The 24,321-nt window shown below is 36.8% G+C and overlaps 3 pseudogenes; 2 read left to right on the forward strand and 1 right to left on the reverse strand.

The window, feature by feature from the left end:
- The first annotated feature begins 1,914 nt into the window (after positions 1-1,914).
- Positions 1,915-4,118, forward strand: LOC132190134 (UDP-glycosyltransferase 88F3 pseudogene; annotated as a pseudogene).
- A 1,973-nt stretch (positions 4,119-6,091) lies between these two features.
- On the forward strand, positions 6,092-7,818 carry LOC132190045 (UDP-glycosyltransferase 88F3 pseudogene; annotated as a pseudogene).
- A 12,271-nt stretch (positions 7,819-20,089) lies between these two features.
- Positions 20,090-21,723, reverse strand: LOC132189888 (UDP-glycosyltransferase 88F3 pseudogene; annotated as a pseudogene).
- Positions 21,724-24,321: the final 2,598 nt, after the last annotated feature.

Raw genomic sequence — 24,321 nt, forward strand, 5'->3', positions numbered from 1 at the left:
CTATACTATTCTACCAACCCTATACTATTCTACCTATACTATTCTACCTTCTTATTCTACCATCCTTATACCTACCATTTACTATCCTATTATTTCACCAATTACCATTCTCATAAATTTCCCAATAATTAAAATCCATAGCTACAATGGATATTAAAATAATCATCATTATCGAAATAATCTATTTAAATAGCTTTGAAAATTCTGGGGCACTACATCGGACCACCCCAAAGGGGCTGCGGATGATTTCGGCCACCCCATATGGCCAATAAGGAGGTGACCGAACCACCCCCAGGCCCTTGAGGGTGGTCTGGCCACCCCAAAACACTCGATCTCTTTTTTTTTTTTTTTACCCTTTTAGGGGTGGCCGGACCACCCTCAAGGGCTTGCGGGTAGCTCGACCACCCCCAGACCGGCCATGGGAGTGGCTCCAGCCACCCCCTTGGCCAAAAATGGGGTGGTCCGGTCACCCCATTTTGGCCAAGGGGGTGGCTTCTTTTTCTTTTCTTTTCTTTTTTTTTTTTTTTTTTTAATATTTTACTTTTTTTTTAAAAAAAAATAATAATAATAATTTTAATGCCCGAAACGACGTCGTTTTGGGTTGGGTGGGTGTTATAGTTTTGAGACCTAAAATGGTGTAGTTTTCGGGTGAGGATATAATGGGCATAAAAAGTCAAACCGTTTAACTTTAACGTTGAAAACTAACAGATGGGTCTAAAATGAGAGCAAATTAAAGTTCAAAAATCTAAAGTGAGAAATTTAAAAGTTGAAGAGATCAATTTTATCAAATCAGCTGAAGTTTAAGGAATACTAAAGTTTCCCCAAAATTTTATAACGCGTTAATATCGTATAGTGGTAGACTTCCAAATTGTTGATATCAATAAGGTCGATGTGAGGTCTCAGAACTATTCATGATTGGAAATGGTCAAGAGAAATTAAAGGTAAATCTATCATGTATCAAAGCGCGCAGCAACTCTTGCTTCCTTAAAAACTCACATGGCCTTATCATAAAAACCCATCTGGGTATAACCGGAAATCAGAGAATTATAGGAAATGACATTGCGTTTTGGCATTTTATGGAACAGCTGAGGAGCCGTGTTTATATCACCACATTTACAATACATACGCAGAAGATTATTCAGCAAAAACAGACATGGTTTAAACGCACTTTTGTGATCATGTGGGTGGGCATGAGCAAGCTTGCCAAGGATAGGAGAACCAGGTTTGAAAGATAACTGGCTGAGAATGTTATTGTGGGTTGGGCAATGGTACAGTTTGCCAATCCAACTTGGTATCTGGGATGAGGTAAAATGAAAAATATTTATTCTACGGCCTAAATTAAAATTCATGGGATTTAAAGATTTATATCATTAATAATATCATATTTAAATGACTTGTCACAATCTAAATCTTTAAATAAAGCAAATCAAAATCTAGTACAAACTGAGGACCCGGGACAACCTTTCCTAACTTTAAGAAGGCAATTAGGAAAGTTTGGTATAAATACACTTTCACCTAAATAAGTGGTTGCATTATTAACTACCAAGAGTGGTAGTTCAATAGTCTCAAGAGAATTTCTACTAGGTTGGGCATGCACTAGGTCCTAGGGCTTAGGTTCAACTCCTGCAATGGAAATTTTTTAGCTTATTAGTGTTAGTCACTTTGAGTCTCATTAATGCCTTGGTGAGACGGGTATTAAGTTATGGCTCGGTCGGTCTTGACAGAGCACTTGCAGTTCTCACCGTCTAAGCTCCTCCTAGCAGCGCTCCGCGGGTTGATGCTACTATGATCACGCTCAAGTAGGATAATAATTGCATTATTAATTAGAAAGAAGTGGTTGCATTGTTGACAAGTGTCTGTGCGCGCGGAATGTATCTCAGCTTCCTTGGTATCATCCTCTATCTATCACTTCCTTCCACTCACTGAGTCACTGCGTACGTTATTCAAACAAAACCAGAGAAGCCAAAATACAAGATGCAGGACACCATCGTCCTCCTCCCAGCTCCAGGCATGGGCCACATGAACTCCATGATGGAGCTCGGCAAGCTCATCCTCCACCACTACGGTCACAAATTCTCCATCACGATCCTCCTCACCACCGGCTTCATTCCGGACAGCTCAGGCGTCACCTCCTATATCCACCGTATCTCCCAAACCAACCCCTCCATCTCCTTCCATCACTTGCCCTCTGTCTCCGTAGACACCACCCCAACTCGCAGCGGCCCCGCCATAAAGTTCGAGTTTATCCGCCTCAGCTTAGCCCATGCCACAGATTCACTCCAACAAATCTCCTCCTCATCCACCATTCGTGCCCTTATCATCGACCTTTTCTGCACCTCTGCTCTTCCCACAGCAAAAAATCTCAACCTTCCTGTTTATTATTTCTTCACTTCTGGTGCTTATTGTCTCGCTGCCTTCTTATACCTCCCCAAGATCTACGAGCAAACCACCAAGAGCTTCAAGGACCTCACCACCACCGACCTTCACTTTCCAGGAATGTCGTCACCGTTGAAAGCAACACATATGCCTCAACCGACACTCGACCGTGACGACCCTGCTTATTGTGACATGCTCTATTTCTGTTCACATCTTCGAAAATCGAATGGGATTATAGCTAACACGTTTGAGGACCTGGAGCCAAAAGCCTTAAAGACCATTGCTGATGGCGTGTGCGTTCCTGATTCGCCAACTCCGCCTGTTTATTGTATAGGTCCTTTGATTGCAGATGCAGAGGAGCGAGCAGGTGAAGATGGAAATGAATGTCTGTCATGGCTTGACAGCCAACCGAGTAGAAGTGTTGTGTTCTTGTGCTTTGGGAGCCGAGGATCGTTCTCGGTGGCGCAAGTGAAAGAGGTGGCCTATGGGTTGGAAAGGAGTGGGCAGAGATTCTTGTGGGTGGTGAAAAAGCCACCACGCGATGAGAAAACCAAGCAGGCTGAGAATTTTACTGCAGAGTTCGATTTGGAGGGTGTGTTGCCAGAAGGGTTCCTGGAGAGAACCAAAGACAGGGGCATGGTGGTGAAGACGTGGGCACCCCAAGTGGGTGTGCTTAGAAAAGAAGCCGTTGGGGGGTTCGTGACTCACTGTGGGTGGAACTCGGTGTTGGAGGCGGTAGTTGCAGGAGTGCCGATGGTGACTTGGCCACTCTATGCCGAGCAGCACCTGAACAGGAACGTTTTGGTGAATGATATGAAGATGGCTATTGACTTGGAGCAGAGAGAGAATGATGGTTTTGTGAGTGGGGATGAATTGGAGAGAAGGGTTAAGGAGTTGATGGAGTCTGAACAAGGGAGAGAGCTTAGGGGAAAAGGCAGGAAGATGAGAGAAATGGCTTTGGTTGCTTTGGGAACAGCATCTGGTTCGTCTACCAGAGCCCTGGCTAAGTTCGTTGAAGCACTGTAATTGAGTGGGGTTGGGATGTGGATTGACGTTGATTGATGAGATGAAGTGGCTTTTGGTTTTTATATTTTTATGTGGATGAGTTCGGTTGGAAACCTGAGAGAAAGTGTTTGATTAATGTTGACCCTCGTAATGGGATGCTATTGTAGAGAGTGGAGTAAAGAATTGAAGGAGTAAAGGCTTGAATGCTGTATTACTCGACTTCTTTTGAGTGCTTTAGTTCACAATCTCTGGAAGGAGATAAATAATTGAAGGCATGGGAATCAATTGCAAACCGAGGAGAAGCTTATCCAATGGCAGATTTCAGAGAAGTAAGGAAAATAGCTAGATTGTGTTGGGGCTGCTGTTTTGGTTTCTGAAGTTTCTTCAGGATCCTGAAGTTGCTGCAGATGTAGAGCAATATTGTTGGAGCTTTTATGGAGTAAAATAGGTAGATTGGTATTTGGGCTGCTTGTTCTTTTTGTGCATCGCGTTTCAATTATTGGCTGGAGGTACAGAGGCTGTCAGATACTGCTTCTTTTTGATATAGCTAGTGCTGAGTTTTTCCAGATTTTCTGTTTTCTGGGAATTGACTTTTATAGTTGCTGTATAGTTTGGATATTCCTTAATGTATACTTTAGTGTTTAGGAGACATGTTGGTGTTTCCTGAAAGTTTCTGGCTAAAAACTGCTAGAATACTCGGTCCATTTACTCATTCATAAAAATAACGTAATATTGAAAGTCGGTGTTTTTGGGAATTAGTCTTTTCGTAAGAATATTAATTAAATAATTAAATTTATATTTTTTTTAAGTTTATGGTTTTAGAGCAAGAGGTAATTTAATTAAATATTCCTTAAAAAATAGTTTGAGCTCACACTTAAATAAATAAATTTCCTTATTCCTATAAGATTTTGGGATAAGGAGAAAATATCTCTTAATGGGCTCCACTCATTTTTACACTTATTTACAACATTATCCTCACCTCTTATTGGGCGAAACATGTATACACTACCTTTTTACTTGAAGATAAAAAGAGAGAAGAGAGAAGACCCTGGCAAAGACCTCTCTCTCTCTCATTTCTTGTATATATATTAGGGGTGTCAAAAATAACCGGGAAACCGGAACCGGGACCGGAAAACCGGGACCCGGTTCCGGTTCCGGTTTCAAAAAAAAAAAAAACCGGGACCCCGGTTCCGGTCCCGGTTTTTGGCACCCGGTCAAAACCGGGAAAACCGGAACCGGGTATTAAATAATATATATATATATATATATATATATATATTTTTTTTTTTTTAATTCTTTTACTCTTAGTATTACGCAATACTCAGTATATATATAAAACAATACTTTTTATTGTTTTAATGTTTTATTTATGTATCTAATTTAAAATTATGTTTAGGGTATTTTAAAAAATTTGAATTTTTATTTTTAAGGCTCATATAGGCAAAAACATTGATTATTTAGGATTTTTATGCTTTTTTAGGTTTATTTTTTAATTATTTGAAACAATCACAATAAAGCCTCTTTAATTTAGACAAAAAGATTAATAGTTTCTTTTTTAAATGAGCTAACTTATGAAAAAAATAATTGGCTTATTTTAGGCCCAATACCTAAAATAAGCCCCAAACACTAATTATTTTCAAAAACCGGGTACCGGACCGGGTAAAACCGGAACCGGCCGGGAACCGGGACCCCGGTCGGTTCCGGTTCCAGTTTCCCAAAACCAAGAACCGGGGTACCCCGGTTCCGGTTCCGGTTTCGGCCAAAAACCGGGAAACCGGACCGGGTTGACACCCCTAATATATATACTTCACTCAATATACACCGATTCATGAATATTATAGGCAAATTTTTCTTATATTTTTTATCCACAAACAAATATGTTAACTTAAGTATTGTAGAATCTTCAACTTCAACCGATGACTTTTTGACCTCATTTTTGTTTTGCAGAAATCTCATTGTCGTACAAGAAGTTCTTCACAGCTTAGTCATCAAGAAAATCACTGGGTAGCAAATTCTTGGACCAAAAAACGCTCCAATAAAAGGGTTTGTTATTACTAATTTGCTAATGTTTTTTTTTCTTTAAAATTATACTTAGTTCCTTAAGTTTAAATTTTATTTGAATTTTTACTTTTAAGAATAAGGTCTTTAAATTTTGCTCAAATCTTATATACATTACTCAGTCATTTTACCATCAAAGTTAAAGATTTATTATTTATTAGATATATCTCATATGTTTGACACTCCTGTATCTATGCTAGCCCCCAATGTCAATATCATCAATAAGTATCTCATCTAAAAAAACAAAAAAGAAAAAGACGAAAAGAGTAAAGAGTAATGATATGGGTTCATGGGCTGTGATTCACAGCACGCCAGCTATTTTTTTAAAAAATAAAATAAAATTAATATTAAAAAAAAAAAGAAAAAAAAAAAAGAAATTCCGTTTAAAAAAAATAAAATTAATATTAAAAAAAAAAAAGAAAAAAAAAAAGAAGAAATTCCGGCTTGCATAATTGGGACCCCATTGATATTTTCCTAGAGATGAGAGAGAGAGAGTTCGACCAATCCCACAAGATAAATTACTCCACCGCCAACTACTCTTCGGACTAAACTACAAACAAGTTGTTGCCACATTATTAACAATTGACGTTTCTTTTTTTTTTTAATCTTTACTTTCTTTATATATCATATTTACATGTATGTGGACAAAAGCTCTGAGAGAAGCCGAAAACAAACCACAGAGAAGCCAAATAGAAGATGCAGGACACCATCGTCCTAGTCCCAGCTCCAGGCATGGGCCATATCATCTCCATGGTTGAACTTGGCAAGCTCATCCTCCACCACTACGTTCACAAGTTCTCCATCACCATTCTTTTCACCACCGGCTCCGATCTGGACACCCCAAGCATCACCTTCTACATCCACCGTGTCTCCCAATCCAACTCCTCCATCTCCTTCCACCGATTACCCTCGGTCTCTATTGACACCACCCCGACTCGCAGCATCCTCGCCACAGCATTCGAGTTTATCCGCCTCAGCATAGCCCATGCCCCCCATGCACTCCAACAAATCTCCAACTCATGCACCATTCGTGCCCTTGTCATCGACCTTTTCTGCACCTCGGCTCTTCCCATAGCCAAAGATCTCAACCTTCCTGTTTATTATTTCTTCACTTCTGGTGCTTATTGTCTCGCTGCCATGTTATACCTCCCCAAGATCCACGACCAAACCACCAAGAGCTTCAAGGACCTCACCGCCACTGAGCTTCACTTCCCAGGAATATCGTCGCCGTTGAAAGCGACACATATGCCTGAACCAACACTCGACCGTGACGACCCTGGTTATTGGGACATGCTCTATTTCTGTTCACATCTTCCAAAATCAAACGGGATCATAGCTAACACATTTGATGACCTGGAGTCAAAAGCATTAAAGGCCATTGCTGATGGCGTGTGCGTTCCTGATTCGCCAACTCCGCCTGTTTATAGTATAGGTCCTTTGATTGCAGATGCAGAGAAGTCAACTAGTGAAGATGGAAATGAATGTTTGTCATGGCTTGACAGCCAACCGAGTGGAAGTGTTGTTTTCTTGTGCTTTGGGAGCCGAGGATCGTTCTCGGTGGTACAGGTGAAAGAGATTGCCCATGGGTTGGAAAGGAGTGGGCAGAGATTCTTGTGGGTGGTGAAAAAGCCACCACGCGATGAGAAAACCAAGCAGGCTGAGAATTTTACTGCGGAGTTCGATTTAGAGGGTGTGCTGCCAGAAGGGTTCCTGGAGAGAACCAAAGACAGGGGCATGGTGGTGAAGACGTGGGCACCCCAAGGGGGTGTGCTTAGAAAAGAAGCCGTTGGGGGGTTCGTGACTCACTGTGGGTGGAACTCGGTGTTGGAGGCGGTGCTTGCAGGAGTGCCGATGGTGGCTTGGCCGCTCTATGCCGAGCAGCAGCTGAACAGGAACATTTTGGTGAATGATATGAAGATGGCTATTGACTTGGAGCAGAGAGAGGATGATGGGTTTGTTAGTGGGGATGAGTTGGAGAGAAGGGTTAAGGAGTTGATGGAGTCCGAACAAGGGAGAGAGCTCAGGGGAAAAAGTTTGAAGATGAGAGAAATTGCTTTGGCTGCTTTGGGATCAGCATCTGGTTCGTCTACCAGAGCCCTGGCCAAGTTTGTTGAGGCACTTGGATAGTGTTTGGAAGTAATTGCAAACTGTGATAAGGAAAATGATTTTCTCGGTACATCTGTTTGAAGAAAAATCATGGAATTTTGCTCATGATTAATGGAAATGTAATTCATGAGCGGGATTCAGATTAAGTGTATGTTTAATCATTCATAAAAAAGAAAAGAAAAAGTGTATGTTAGTTTAAATTTTTTAAATATGTTTGAGTTGGTCCAGTTTCTATCATTGACATATGACAAGCGACGTATCTTTTTCTTTTTCCTCTGATTTGTCATAGTTACATAATTATCTTCTTTTTTTTTAAAAAAAAAAATAATTAAGGAGAAGCCCTATAGTGTTTTTGGGTCACTGCAATTAGTTCATATTATTGGTGAGGATCAACCTTCAAAGTCAGAAGATTGACATAACAACGAATATATATATATATATATATATATATATATATATATATATTTATATATATATGGTTTTGTTTCTTTGGTTCCTAACTTTGTTTTCGAGGAAGAGTAATCCTATATACTACATTATACTACTATTTCATCATATTAATGTCTCTCAATTAACTTTTAGATTAGTTATTGTTGAAAATTACTTAAAATAGCTCATATGAACCCATGGGTGATGTTAAACATCACGCTGGGCGTGATGCACGCCTGGCTGATGTGATATTTTAAAATAATAAAATATAATATTTTATTATTATAATTATTAAAAATAAAAATAAAGAAAAAAGAAAAAAGAAGCTGGGTGTGCACGACGGCGTATTTTGTATCATCACTCTGAAGGTAGTTATGCCCACTACCACCAAACTCTCCCAGATTTTAAAGTTTCCTACTCTTGTCCGCTACATTGCAGTAAATAGTTTTTAATGAAATAAAATTTCCGCTGCTTGAGTTAATTACTGTTTTCACTTTTCTGTCCAAAATGAATTGGAGAATATTCAGTTTATAGCTAGAATTTTTTTTTAGAAATCCTAAAGCTATAAATAAGACACATATCCACTAATTAAAAATAATAATAAAATATTATTTTAGATTTAAATAAAAATAAAAAATAAAATTATAAAATATTAAGGGGTGGCCGAAGCCACCCCAGCCCCTAACTGGGGTGGTCTGGCCAACCCCAAGGGCCAAACAATTTTTTTTTTTTTTTTTTTTTTTTTGGCCCTTGGGGGTGGCCAAAACACCCCAAACCGGAAAGCCACCCCAACCCCCAATTGGGGTGGTTCGGTCGGGGGTGGCCAACCAGCCCTTAATATTTTATGATTTTGTTTTTTTATTTTTATTTAAATCTAAAATAATATTTTATTATTATTTTTGGTTAGTGGATAGATGTCCTATTTGTGACTTTAGGATTTCTAAGAAGAAATCCTAACTATGAACTTGATATTTTTTAGTCTATTTTGAATTGGAGAAGATCTTATTCCATAGAAAACAACAATTTAAGCTTTTGTTTTACCGCCTTTAGGATTAATTCCAGCCGTGTCCACAAAGCCATGCCTATAAATAGCCCGTGCGATGCTTGTGTATTTCAAATCACAGCAATGCTCTCTCCCTCTCTCACGAGTCACATACTGAGAGATTCTAAATAGTGAGAAATATATATATTTTAGTAATAAGCTTTAAATCTTAAAGCTTTGGAGCTACTTAAAGTGAGAATGCTAGGTATAATTCTTTTATCTTTAGTTTATGTCAATTCTAGTTATTATAGTTTAAATTATGTAGTTATGATGTCTAAATTGCTCGGGAAAATGTGATTGAATATCTTAGAGAATGATATTATTACAAATGCGTCGTTATGCTACCTAAATTTTATTAGGCATTTTACAATAGTGTCGTTGTGATGCCCAAGTAATATTAGAAGTTTTAGATAAATATTACATTAATGTCGTAGTAATGCCCATTTAAAAATATGTGGTAACACTACATAGTCATTATGACACCCGAGTGACATTATAATGTTTTAGGTATATGTCGTTATGCTGTCCAATTTTTGATAGAACATAGGGAGAAATTAAGAGGTCGTTATTTTAGCCTTTTAAATATAATTTTAAACTAATATATGGTGGTGCGCAGGCGCACTAAATGCAGTGAATATTAGAATCAAGGGTTAGAGCAGGAATCCAGCTTAACGGTTTACGATGAAAAGTAAGTATAACTACTTACTGAGCATGGTACTATTTTAGTAAGTATAACTACTTACTGAGACTGATACTATTTTATGAAGCTTTCGAAGTATGATTATTACGTGAGCATAAATATTTTATGAGTAACATGATTATATGATGATTATTACATGAGCTTGAATATTTTATGAGTAACATGATTATATGCTTTCAATTATTTTTACATTGAAATAAGTTACGAAATGAAAGGAGTTGATTATGAGAACAAAAGAATGATTTTAAGAGACATGTTATTGCATACTGTTGAACATTGAGAATAAGATATGAATTAAATATGAAGCAATAAGGTTTTCCTATGTTAACGGTGGGAGCGGAATGAGCCTCTCAGGTTAAACAAGAAGCTTTTTGTCTTCCTAAAGCTGAATGTAAAATTATGAGGTGTTCTTATGTTAATGGTGGAAGCCGAAGGAGCCTTCCAGGTTAAAATAAGAAGCTAGGTGTTAACCGAGAAGCCAAAGGTGTCTCCTGATAGCCATAAACGAAAGGTTCAAGTCCTTTAGAAAGTCAGAGAGGCTAGAGATTGCATTGCATACATTGATTAATGTGATTTATATGTTTTATGATTTATTTGTTTTACCTCTTTATATTTATATGCATATTCATTTTATGAGATGCAAGTAAAATGCATATATGAATAAATATAAAGTCATATGTCTAGAAAAGATAAATGAATTTTATTACAAAACAACTCTACAATGCTTATCTTATCAGCTATGGATTATACAAAAATGAATCTGTCTGGAAAACCTAACGTAGCTATTATTATAATCACTATGTTAGAGATATTTTTGAAAAGATGGCTCATATTGAAAGTGTCAGTAGTTCGTATACCTATTGAGACCATGGACTCGTTAATCCACCTATGTAAATGTGGTAACACCACAATTACACCACATTTACATAAATGTTGATGCAGATGTAAAAGAGGGTGAAGATGATCCATATGCCTGTTTAGGTTATTATGGATATGGCTTTATGGTGCCTTAGTTTGTTGTAGAATATCATGAAGATGTCTATCTTTTGAAATGTATCTATATTTAGACATGTTCAAGGTACTTTTGGTGTACAGTTACTTATGTGCTGTCTGTGGCACTTTTGACTAGTGTGTTTTTTTTATCATGTAAAGTACAATGTAAAAATCTGTTTAATATAGAAGTCTTATTATCAACTCTAGTGTATTCTGTAAGGGTTATATAAGAAAAAATAATTTATTCCGCTGCAAGATTTATAATCTCTAATGATATTGAGGAAGAGATAGTAGTGCTTAGTAGGAATTGGAGATTTTCACTTTCGCCTTTCATTAAGTAAAGTCGGGGCGCTAAAGTCGCCTAGCCACCCCTAGGCCTATGCGGGTGGCTGGGTGGCCACGCCGTGGCCTATGGGGTGGCTGCCCAGCCATGCCAACAGGCCTGGGGGTAGCTCGAAACCACTGGTTTTTTTTTTACCTCAAAATGATTTCGTTTTGGGGGACATTTTTTAAATTGATTTTTTTTTTTCAAAATGACATTTTAGTAACTTAACCTTGCCAAAACGACGTAGTTTTGAATTTTTCATCATATTTGACGGTAATGACTAATGGAGTGACTAAATTGCAACTGTTTGGTAGTTTGTGGGTTACTTTATCATTTTTTGAACATTATGAGACTAAAATAGAAATGGCTAATAATTTGGGGGATTAAATTATATTTTTCCAATTTTTTAAACTCTCAACGTTGGACGTACGCATACGTGGTATTAAATTGCAAAATAACTTCGGATCTCGGGCATGCAAATCCACTATGAGATGACTTGGGAAGTATAGAAGTATATAAAATATGTTGTCTCTCTCGCTCTCTCGTGAAGCAAACTAATGAAGAACAATGCTAGAAAACTCTATGCATCGATCCTCACACTTCTAGTTTCTATTCTTGACTATGTAATGGCAATATCTTGTTCAATGTTGAGTGTTGACCGACTGATTTTGTAGCGTGCAATTCTTTGCAATATCCCGTGATATATATCAAACCATTTTTAGTGAAAAGCAATGCTAGGTAATAGGTTTTTTTTTTTTTTAGGGGGGGGGGGGAAGGGAAAGACATAAACAAAGAACTAAGAAGAGTCATCGGTGTTCGCCCACTCCAGCAAACCAAGCAGGTATTTCTCCTATAAATCCTTTATCCCATACGGTCTCATCTAGTGGGCCTCTTATAACATGTGATTTAGAAGATATACCTATCCCCACCTGTCCCACTACCTCTCATTGCCTAGCCTAGTATCACGTGACTCTACCTCTTCAACCCACTATGTTAAGTCCCATTCTCCTCTACCAACTTCAGCAACTTTGTCACCTAGTGCAGCATCTCACGAGTCTGCCGCACCTATGCCCTTGGTTCCCTTGGATCATGCCGACCCACCTATGTCATTTAGTGTCTCTATACCCGAGAGTCATATCTCTTCCCATCCAATCGTCTAGAGCTAAAACCGTTAGTCTTAAGGCCAAATCTTTTTCTGAGGTATACTACAAAATAAAGTGAATTTTTTGACGTGTCTGCAGTAACACACTTTTTGTCACGTCACTAATTACTAATGTGGTAATTATTGCCACGTCAAGAAAAACTTTATTGACGTATTGAATTTGCCACATTTTGACACGTCAATAATTATTGACGTGTCATTTTGGCATGTCAATAATTATTGACGTGTGAAAATGACATGTCAATAATTATTGATGTGTCGTTATTTCACACGTCAACAATTAATTATTTGATAACAAAATTTAATTGGTACTTATATTAGGTAACAAAATTAAATTGATATATGTATAATTATACCTGATTCAAAATTTAATTAATGGTACCTATATTAGGTAACAAAATTTATATATATATATATATATATATATATATATATATATATATATCACGTTTTCAATATTGTAGGAGTATTATAAACTAAAAAATTAAAGTGTTTTTTTAGTATTAACAATCTAGAATATTAATACATATATGTATTATCTTAGTCTTGAGTATATAGTATTTTTTTTTAAAAAAAAGTGATCATATAATTTTTTTCTCTTATTATTTTCAATATTTTCTTGACGTGTCAAATGTAACACATCAATAATTTATTGATGTTTCACATTTTGACACGTCAATAATTATTAACGTGTCAAAAGATAGGTCAATAATTATTGACATGTCAAAATGGCACGTCAATAATTATTGGTGTGTCATTATTCTATACATCAAAAATTAATTAATTAATAACATTAATGATTTGTTTTAAAAAAAATATATATATATATATATATATATATATATATATATATATATATATATATATATATATATATATATATATATTTTTTTTTTTTTTTTTTTTTTTTTTCTATTCATGTATAATTGGTATATGTTGTCATATATTAAGAGATATATTCAAACCCATTAAAATTTTATAAAACTAGTTAATGCTCGTCTCTTAACATTCTTATGCATTACCTATTAAATGTTTATAGACAATAATAAATATGTACATATTTCTTGTGGTTTGTACTCTTTTAATTTATTTTGAAAAAATTATTATGGCTACATCACGTTTTCAATATTGTAGGAGTATTATAAACTAAAAAATTAAAGTATTTTTTAGTATTAACAATCTAGGATATTAATATAAATACGTGTTCTCTTAGTCTTTAGTATATAGTATTTATAAAAAAAAAAAATAAGTGATCATTATGAAGAAGATTTTCAAATTTTTATTTATTGACGTGTCACATGTGGCACGTAAAAAAAGGGCATTGGGAAGGCGCGAGCCAGCTGCCTCCCTTTTCTTTTTTTCCTTTGTTTTTCCCTCCTCCTCTAAGTTCTCTTTCTTCCTCCTCCCACGCACGTACAGTAGCTCCTTTTTCACTCAGTTTTTTTAATTTTAAATTTTTTTTCCCCTTTTTCTTCTTTCTTCTGTTCTATTCCTTTTCTCACGCCTCCCCTGCAGCTTCCCCTCTTATTTTCTCCTAAACCCATCTTCTAGATCTCTCCAACGCCTCCCCTACAGTCATGAAATTTTCCGAGGAAATTGCCACCACCAATGATTTGTCCCCACAGATAAAGCTCTTGTTCGTGGAGATGGGCGTAGGTTATGTTTAACGTCGATTACAGGTACCCTCTTACATGTACGTGTATATATATATTTCTTTTCTTCTCTTCTTATCGTGCCCATCTCCCTTGTTTGTAGCTTAAACAAAAGAAAAGAAGAGAAGAGAAGAGAAGAGAAGAGATCCTACCTGCGAAGGAAAAAAGGTGAAGAAGAAAGAGAAATGGAGAGAGAAGGGAAGGGGTCTGAATATTTGGGGATTTTAAGGTATATATATGTGTAGTGAATTCATGAGATTTTAGGAGTTTTGTAGGGATTTATATGGGTTTTAAGTTGCAACTGGACTTTTGATGATAGAACATGAAGTAATTGGTTCAGTTGTGGAGCTAAAATTTAATTGAAAAGAAAAAATTTAATTGCTGATGGGTTTGGTAGAAAGAAAGAACGAAGAAACAGTCAATGGGATGGATTTGGAGCTTAATTTGGTTTTGGTTTTTCGCCTCTGGTTTTCTCTGGATGAAGAAAAGTGAAAGAAGAAAAGAAGAAAAAAGGGTTTGGGAGAAAGAAAGAAGAAATGGCATGCGATGCTGGCCGGTAAGATGTTCTCCAGCGCCGGCAATGTGGGTATTGGTGAAAAAAACCAGAATGGAGGGCTACCATGAGCCTTGAATTGGATGCTCTCCTTGCTAATGGCACTTGGTCCTTATGCCCAAAACCTTTACATCAGAATATTGTTCGCAATAAATGGGTGTACAAAATCAAACGTAAACAAGATAGATCTATAGAACGGTTCAAGGCGCGACTTGTGGCTAAAGGCTTTGATCAGAAAAGTGGGGTTGATTATACTAAAACTTTTAGCCCCGTTATTAAATCCATGACCATTTGGGTGGTTTTAGCGTTGGTTGTTCACTATGATTGGTGCATTCGTCAGTTAGATGTTTCAAATGCCTTTTTACATGGACACGTCTCATAAATTGTATTTATGGAGCAACCCAGAGGATTTGAGGATGCTTCCCATCCTGATTATGTTTGTCGCCTTCACAAAGCGATTTATGGCCTTAAGCAGGCACCACGAGCCTGGTTTACTTGCCTATCTCAAGCATTATTTGATATTGGTTTTCAATCATCTGACGTAGACACATCTTTGTTCACCTACTATAAATTTGACATAGCTTTGTATGTCTTAGTTTATGTAGATGATATATTAATTACAGGGATAACCAAGGCTTCTATCCTCTCTGTTGTCAAACAATTGCAAGCTGTATTTGCAATGAAAGATCTTGGTGATCTTGGTTTCTTTCATGGAATGCAAGCTCATCGTGATTCCACGGAATTACATATTCAGCAATCCAAATACATTGTGGACTTATTGCGCAAATCATCCATGGTAGGTGGCAAGCTGTATGTAGCTCATACAGTGTCTGGCTCCAAACTTTCTGCAAATCATGGTGATCCCCTATCTGAGCCTGACACTGTTACCTATCGTCAAGTAGTTGGTGCATTGCAATATTGCACCATCACTAGGCCGGATATCGCTTATTCAGTGAATCAATTATGTCAATTCATGCACTCACCAACCACTATTCATTGGATTGCTGCCAAGAGGGTTTTACGTTATCTTAAGGATAGTGTGGATCATGGTTTATTTTATCGCAAGGGATCTCTCTCCTTAGAAGCCTTTTGCGATTCAAATTGGGGGGGCGATCTGGATAGTCGTTGGTCTACTATGAGCTTCGGGATTTTTTTGGGGTCTTGCCTTGTGTCTTGGTGTGCCAAAAAGCAATATGTTGTTGCTCTTTCAGCACAAAGGTAAAATACCATGCAATGGCGTTTACGGCTGCAGAAACCTATTGGCTTCGAATGTTGCTCAAAGATCTTCATATTTCCTTATCTACACCTCCTACATCGTGGTGCGACAATATAGGCGCTCTTGCTCTTGCGTCTAATCCAGTCTATCATGCTCGCACTAAACATATCGAAGTTGACTATCACTTTATTCGTGAAAAAAGTGGTGAATAAGAATTTTATTGTCAAGTTCATTTCCACACATGATCAACTAGCCGATGTTTTTACCAAAGGTCTCACGGCAGCCCCTTTTTGTATACTTCATGACAAGCTTTCGGTGATTCCTCCACCCCTTAGCTTGAGGGGGGCTGTTAGAGATAATAAAGACAAAAGCCCATCTTCTAGTCAAAGACTCCAAAGAGATAAAGTTCAAGGGCCCTCCTTCCAATCAAAGACTTTAAAGAGATAAAGTTTACGTACATTGTATTTAACTTGCATTCAATCTATAATTCTTAGAACAGAAAAGTCCTACTGTAAATTGTAGTAGAGTTCTAGTTCTACTTTATATTGTTCATTTACTCTCTATGTAATGACATAGGTTCACGTGTGTTTTGGCTTGGAAGCCAAAAACACTTTCACATCTTACAATGGGCTCCTTAACAATAAACAGAAAAATAATGCCGAAAATAAGAACAGAAAAAAGGAAATGGATCCATAAATGACCTCAAATGGACCATAAACAACCCAATCCTTTACATGGGTTGCAGAATATGGCAATTGAATCAAGCCGAGGTGCACTAACCTTGAAAAGTTCCTTAACCCTTCTCGAACCTCCACTTGGAAGCTGCAACAACCAACAAAAGAAGGTTGACAAAGGCTTTGTTTGGTAATTCAAGAATGACCAAATTCTTTAACTGGAATTTGACAGAGGCCAGATGACAATGGCTAATAGATCTAGCTTTGAAAGGATCAAATTTGAAAACTAGGGTAGATTTGAGAGATGGAGGTAATGAGTCATGTCGAAGGAGGCTGCAGGGCGACGATGGAAAGATCGAGATTGTAATTTTGGAGGATCAGGGATAAATTGCCTAAGGCGATGGATAAAACCTCATAAGAGGTGGAAAGACTAAAGAAAACTTTAGCCAAACCAATGTTTCTAGCTAGCTTAAGCAGACAGTTATGAGTATTATTTTGTTGCACTTAAATAGAGAGAATCTAAATATTCAAGGGAATGTGGATTACATCGATCCTATCTTTTGCTTGAAATGTGAATTCCCTTTTAGAGAGTGAGAATTCGCATTTCCTTGCCCTTATGAGTTATGAGAGTTTTCCTTTTTTAAATAATAAAAATACTCACATTCTTTTTAAAGCAAATTTTATTTGAGAATTTAAATGTTTCATATTTTGATCAGTACAAAAAAAGAAAAAAAGAAAAAAAAAAGAAAAAAGAAAAAGAAAACGAAAAAAACCATAGAAAGTTTTAGGAAGATATGTTTAAGGTGACAGTAGGGACGGAGTGAGAACTTGGAATGGGTAGGGGCCAAGGGCCAAAAATTTTAGTAAGTAGGAGTCAATAAGCAAAAAATAATAAAAAAATTTACCTTATAATTTTTTTTTCCTTGAACTGGGAGGAGAGCCATGACCTACACGTGCCACCTCCGCTCCGTCCTTGGGTGACAACCAAACATTAAAAAAATTAGTAGTTTTTCGGTTGAAAAAAAAAAAAATTGATTCTTTGTGGTGATGGAAGGGACATCTTACCCTTTTTTCTCCCTCTCATCATACCTTAATTTCATTTCATGTCATGTCCACAAATGTTTCTGTATCTTTTTTTGAAAGGGAATCCATATCAGTCTCATTCATAGAAATCATTATAAGCATAAAGCTCTTACAAGCAACCATAACTAAAGCTACGAGGTTTCAAGCGTTACAGATGACATATTACATTTTAAACCCAAAACCAATCCACTAACCCATGACTAAGCTACATATTAAAAATGAAAAATTACAGTTTACCCTCCCCCAAAGTTGACAACGTTTTTCAGTTCGAACACAAAGTTTCAATTTTTGTAATCCACCCCCACAAAGTTTCAATTTTTTTCAATTCGACCAATATTATCCAAAAATTCTCATATTACCCCTAATTTTTATTTTTTATTTTTATGAAGAAAAAAAAATAAATTTGGGGGTGGAAAAATATCCAGATGGCCAAAGGGGTGGCAATGGCCACCTCAAATTTTTTTAAAATTTTTTTATAAAAAAATAAAAAAAAATAAAAATTAGGGGCAATATGGGAAACTTTGGATACAATTGGTCAAATTGCCAAAATTTGGAACTTTGGAGGGCTGGATTGCAAAAATTGAAACTTTAGTATTCGAATTGAAAAACGCTGTCTACTTTATGGGGGTAAACTGTAATTTTTCCTATTAAAAAACAGATCTATGCCAAATAGACTCAAACTAATGCATAGGTAGTACTTATTCCTCGGAACTGAGGGTAGACAAACCCCTAACTGAAACCCTTCCTCCTTGACCCGAAAGCCAGGATAACGTTCACATCCACAACCCAAAGTTCCGGACCATAGCAAATAACCCAGAGGGCTTCACGTATGCAGATTGAGAGGGGAAAAAGCCTTATTATAAGCAAAAAACAGGAAATAAAAGTGTACAGAGAAATAAAGGGATTAAAACAGAAATACAAACAGAATAGAAAAAATTAGACAAACAACAAATGGAAACCAACAGAATAGGGAAAAAATCGGAGAATCACACTAAGTGGGAAACGCCAGTCGGAAAGAAGCTGATCGCGTGCTGGACTGAAACCGACGCAGAAGGTGGCGTTGGAGCTCATCGTGGGGGGACACGAGAAAAGACCCGACAACGGACGGTGGGCGGCAGAGCGAGCGAAGAGAAAATCGGCGTCGCACACAAAACAAATTGGGGGGGAGTTTGAGTGAATCCTCCAAGAACATCACCTACAAAGTGTGACAAACAGGCAAAGCAACAAAAACATCACATCAAAATACATGGCAAAAGACAGATATAAAGAAAAGGAAATAAAACAACCATAAATGAAATTAAAAAAAAAAAAAAAAAAAAACCAGAGAGAACCGAAATCAAACTACATCCGGAGAGATGGATCCAGTGCAAAAGGTGTGATGGGCACTGGCGGATCCAAGTAGTAAGGTGGTGGAGCACACATCGAGGTGGACTAGGCGACAGGCGGTAAATCGGGCAGGACACGAACCAAAGCCAAACTCAACCCAGCAACAGGAGCGGCGGATGGAGAATGGCAGAAGATCGGCCTCCAAAAAATCCTAAAATCAGAGAAGGGTGGAGAGAGAGGAAGATGAAGAAAACACCCAAAGAGCAAGAGATATCAAGTAAATAAGATAGCTTTAAGGCGGGGGAAAAGAGGATGAGGAGGAAGAGGGGAGAGGGAGAGGACAGGGGTTCTCCCCCTCCAACGGTGCTCTCTGCTAGAGATGAAACCCTAGCAGAAAGCGAAAGACAATATTGTTAAAAAACAATAATAATAATGATAATAATAATAATAATAATAATTGCTTATATTATTGATGTTGGTGTATCTACCTTCATTTCATTTCATGTTTTCCAATGCTCTTTTTCATTCTCTTCACCATCTCCTCACTTTTGTATTTTTTATTTTGAAAAAGTCAAGATGTTGAAAGAAGGATGGTGAAGAGATGATGAGAAGAATGTGTTGCACCAACTCTCCAACATTTATCATTTAGAAAAGCAAAGACATATGGGCCCGACACACTTAATGATAATTTGAGAAATTTAAGGCATATCACGACAAAGAGGAATACTAATTTCTTAAAAAAATGATTGAACGATGAAATGAGTTTGTTCAAAAACACGTTGGCTTTGTTTGATAAACGTTTTTTTATCACTTTGGTACTATGCTATTTATCTCACTTTTTTATTTTTTTAATATTGTCTTACTTTTTATATCACATTAATCAAATTTTATTATTATTATTTTAAAAAAAAATCATTTCAACATAAATTTTTTTTCATTTTTTCATATTAAACATTCTTACCTTTTCACATTTTTTTTTTTAAAAATATTTCTACTTTTTTTCACATCAATTACTTTTTGTTACAATATCGAACCAAAATCAAAATAAAATCGTTTATCAATCAAACCCAATAAGTTTTGTTTTTTCTCCAAACCTAATTATAAAAAAATAAACAACATAACCCGAAAGGAATTCGGGAGTGGTGCACCCAACCCAATGTCATTTGAGAGCAATACACAAACCACTCCAGTATCATTGAGAGTGATTACGTGTACGTGCATGGTCGCAACCACCCCTAAGCTTCGTTGGATGGCCACGATTACCTCGTGCTTCTAGCAGGGTGATCGCCGATCGGCCATTAAAGAATTTTGCAGTCACATCGAGAGTAAACACTTTTATTGCGTTGCTTCTTACTCTAAACTTATTATAAATAGACTCGGCCATCAATGAAGATTTAAACGTACCATGTATGACTACACTTTATTCGAATCCCGTTTATGAATTACATTGCCATTAATCATGAGCAAAAGTCCATGATTTTTCACGAAACAGATGTACGCTGAAAATCATTTTCCTTCCCATCACAATTTGCAATTACTTCCGAACACTAACCAAGTGCCTCAACAAACTTGGCCAGGGCTCTGGTAGACGAACCAGATGCAGATCCCAAAGCAGCCAAAGCCATTTCTCTCATCTTCCAGCTTTTTTCCCTTAGCTCTCTCCCTTGTTCAGACTCCATCAGCTCCCTAACCCTTTTCTCCAACTCATCCCCACTCACAAACCCATCATCCTCTCTCTGCTCCAACTCAATAGCCATCTTCATATCATTCACCAAAACGTTCCTGTTCAGGTGCTGCTCGGCATAGAGCGGCCAAGCCACCATCGGCACTCCTGCAAGCACCGCCTCCAACACCGAGTTCCACCCACAGTGAGTCACGAACCCCCCAACTGATTCCTTTCTCAGCACATCCACCTGGGGTGCCCACGTCTTCACCACCATGCCCCTATCTTTGGTTCTCTCGAGGAACCCTTCTGGCAACACACCCTCCAAATCGAACTCTACAGTAAAATTCTCAGCCTGCTTGGTTTTCTCATCTCGTGGTGGCTTTTTCACCACCCACAAGAATCTCTGCCCACTCCTTTCCAACCCATCGGCTATCTCTTTCACTTGCGCCACCGAGAACGATCCTCGGCTACCAAAGCACAAGAAAACAACACTTCTACTCGGTTGGCTGTCAAGCCATGACAAACATTCAATTTCATCTTCACTTGCTCGCTCTTCTGCATCAGCGATCAAAGGACCTAAACAATAAACAGGCGGAGTTGGCGAATCAGGAACGCACACACCATCAGCAATGGCCTTTAAGGCTTTAGGCTCCAGGTCATCAAACGTGTTAGCTATAATCCCATTTGATTTTGGAAGATGTGAAAAGAAATAGAGCATGTCCCAATAAGCAGGGTCGTCACGGTCAAGGGTCGGTTCAGGCATATGTGTCGCTTTCAACGGTGATGATATTCCGGGGAAGTGAAGCTCAGTGGTGGTGAGGTCCTTGAAGCTCTTGGTGGTTTGCTCGTAGATCTTGGGGAGGTGTAAGAAGGCAGCGAGACAATAAGCACCAGAAGTGAAGAAATAATAAACAGGAAGGTTGAGATCTTTGGCTATAGGAAGAGTAGCGGTGCAGAAAAAGTCGATGATGAGGGCGCGAATGGTGGACGAGTTGGAGATTTGTTGGAGTGCATGGGGGGCATGGGCTAAGCTGAGGCGGATAAACTCGAACGCTATGGCGGAGCTGCTGCGAGTTGGGGTGGTGTCAACGGAGACAGATGGTAATTGGTAGAAGGAGATAGAGGGATTGGATTGGGAGACACGGTGGATGTAGGAGGTGACGCCTGGGGTGTCCCAAATGGAGCCAGTGGTGGTGAGGATGGTGATAGAGAATTTGTGAGCGTAGTGGTGGAGGATGAGCTTGCCAAGCTCAACCATGGAGATCATGTGCCCCATGCCTGGTGCTGCGACTAGGACGATTTTTTCTTGCATCTTCTATTTTGACTAGTTTGTTTCTGGCTTTGCCTTTAGTAGAGAGTGGAGGAATCTTAGCTTTAGTACACTAACACTATATATATATATATATATATATATATATATATATATATATATCAGAGGAAAAGAGTACAAAAACGTCAGCATATACGTCAGTTGTCACTTGTCATTTTGTGTATATATATATATAAATAGGGTAAAGATATAGAGCACGCCGGCCGTGATTTTTTTTATTATTATTATTTTATTATTTTAATTTTTTGAAAAAAAAAGAAAAATTTTTAGCCTGACGTGACGTGCTCTAAATCATGACTCAAATAAATAAGTAGTGATTGAGAGAATGTGGCTAGAAGGAAAAAAAAAAAAAAATTAAAAATATTTTTTTAGCACTGTTTACACGCCATGTGCCCATATATATATATATATATATATATATATATATATATATATATATATTTTCCAACTTTGTTGCTACCTACTGCGCAGCAGGTAGAAGGGATCAGGATCCCAACCAACACTTTTATATATCTAAGCCATCGGATATGTCTAATGGCTTAGAATAAGACACCTAAAAAGTGGGTGGCATTATTGCTGAGGTTCAAATTATTTTTCTTAAGTTAAATACTAAATACTTCTTAAAATTTGATAACTTTAATTTTTTTTTTTTAATGTAGTTTTATTTTTATTACAAGAGATTTATGTAGTTTTGATAAAGGATCGAGTTAATTTATCTGTTAGTTAACCGTTAATTTCTAATAGAATTTTTTGTAAACCAATCAAACGTTAACACGTAACATTCACTTAATTTTTAAATTACAAAAAAATATATATTTAAAAAAAAAAAAAAAATTCGGATGGCTCTTGGCCATTTGGAGGTTTTTAGGCCACGTGCATGTATATACAGAGAAGATATGGAATAAACATGAGTGACATAAAGAAGCCTAAAGAGAGAAAGAATGATGGGACTCCTCATAAAGCCATGGATGTGCTGTTACCTCGTGAACCTGTAAGATAGTGGAAAGTTTATGGCAAAAGCGAGGAATGCTACAATGCATTCTACCCATGATCTACTCACCACCCATCATCCATCTCTTCATTTGCATTTTGATTTTTTTTTTTTGAAAAAAAAAAAGGTAAAGAGAGAAGAGATGGTAGGGAGATGGTGGGTAGAATGCAAAAAGGCATTTCCCGGCAAAAGCACAGAAAAATCAGGGTTTTGGATGTTGTAACATTTCTCAAAAATCACTTTCGCCAACTGCAACAGTGAATCTGACTGTGTCTTCTGCTTTCACAAAAGATTTGTTTTCTGCTTCAGCAATGTTGTAGGCAGCGGCTCTGCTGCTTCTTCTACTGTGTCACCAACCTTTACGTACACTGATATAAAATGAAAGTAATAAATTAGTACAAACAATAACATTACTCGTCGCAAAATAGGTACGTATAAGTTTTGGGCATGCAAATCCACAATGCACAAGGAGATGACGTGGAACTATTCAAGCAAACTAATAAATAACAATATTAAAAGAAAAGAAAACTCTAATACATCCTCAGACTTCTAGTTTCTATATATATATATATATACACACACACGTAAGTGGTTATTCTAAAATAGTTTTATTGAAAGAAGGTTTGATGCAACATCGGGATTGTGAAATTTTTCAAATTAGTAGTGATATAAATAGGAGGAATGATGCACTCTCACCTTGAGGTCAATTTACGACCAATTTTTTTTTTTTTTTTTAATTTAAAAAAATAAAAATAAAATAAAATTTTAAAAAGTTTCTGAAGTAAAAAAATTGGTCATTATTATAAATAAAAATACAATTTTTATTTTTTTAAAAAATACCAAATAAAAGAATGACCAAAATAAAAATTATTACTTCATAAACTTTTTAAATTTTAAATTTTGTTATTTTTTAAATTAAAAAATAAGGAAAATTTTTTTGAAGCAAAATAATTTTTTTTTTTTTTAAAAAAAAAAAATACCAATAAAAAAGAATAACCAAAATAAAAATTATTGTTTCAAAAAAACTTTTTTTATTTTGTTATTTTGTTATTTTTTAAATTAAAAGATTTCGCAAAAGTTGACCCTAAGTTTGATAAAATAGTTTTGAACCTTCAACATTTTCATGTAGTTATTTGCACCATTGTGAGCCAACCACTCATTATCTTCACGGAAAGCATTTGATAGAGCGGCCATTATTGACAGCTTAATTGGAGGATGTCTTTCTTGATACGGAAGTCTGATGGCTGAATGATTGGGCACCATTAATTATTGTTGAGCTTGGGGTAAATCGGCCATTATCATTGTTGAACTTTTGAGAATATAGCACCAATGAAGTGACCTCGGTGGCTTTGACACCAAGTCAAATACAATCAATTGAGACGAATTGGCCAGGATGAAAAGGATAGGAAGTGAATATAGAAAATAAATCTAACAAATGAACCTAATTGATTACAATGAATAAATACATTCCTGCAAAATAAGGGCTCATCCATTGTGATTAGATGAGCTGTGAGATACAGTCGAAGATACACCTAATTAGAATCCCGCTCAATTACATTGCCATTGATCATGAGCAAAATTCCATGCTTTTTTTTTTTTTTTTTTTTTTTCTCAAAACAGATGTACACATAAAA

The sequence above is a fragment of the Corylus avellana genome, chromosome 9 (assembly GCF_965113065.1).
Source record: "Corylus avellana chromosome 9, dhCorAvel1.hap1.2, whole genome shotgun sequence".
Lineage (NCBI taxonomy): Eukaryota > Viridiplantae > Streptophyta > Magnoliopsida > Fagales > Betulaceae > Corylus > Corylus avellana.